Here is a 700-nt window from a genome sequence, read left to right as displayed (position 1 = left end):
CAGGTCTGCAACCACCCGACCTCACACAGACGCGAGAGCCACAGCTGGCAGAGCTGTGCTAACTAAATCCCCTCGGAGCATCGCCAGCACGGACCGGTTCTCCATCCCATCCCGCCCCGATGTCGGTGGCATTTCGTGTTACACCTAAAYGTACTGCAAGGAAACGACAAACACCGTTCAGAGAGGGTTTGGCATGCCCATTTCCACGAACGACCCAGGGAACATGGTCTTGTGGGGGAAGACAGGCTTCACGGCCGGTTTGCAGGCAGGGAAGTTGGCTAAACCCTTCACTCCACCCTGGCGGAAACAGACCCACAAAAGGCTAAGGTGGCTCCAGAAAGAAAACCTCTGTATTAAAAGCCAAAAAACGCAGAGCTACAATAATAAATACACACTATCTCAGCTGGTAAATACAGTGTAAAATGTTCATTAAAGTTCAACTTCAGCAATAACAATATATGTACTGTTTCAGTTCTTAATCCTGCCAAAAAAGACTTCTCCTTTCGTAAATAAAAAAAAAAAAACCGTTCAAACTGTATTCATATACAAAAAGCTACTCTGACTACAACCAATGCGATTGACCCGGGGGGGGGGTCTTCCTGCGTTGATTTTTTGGGGCTTTTGTCTTTTTTACTAAAACGTTCATTTAAAACGGGTAATAAAGATATAAAAGGAGCACACAGGATCTGGTCGTTTCCGG

The sequence above is a fragment of the Apteryx rowi genome, unplaced genomic scaffold (assembly GCF_003343035.1).
Source record: "Apteryx rowi isolate R43461 unplaced genomic scaffold, aptRow1 scaffold_678, whole genome shotgun sequence".
Lineage (NCBI taxonomy): Eukaryota > Metazoa > Chordata > Aves > Apterygiformes > Apterygidae > Apteryx > Apteryx rowi.
This window is presented reverse-complemented; position numbering follows the sequence as displayed.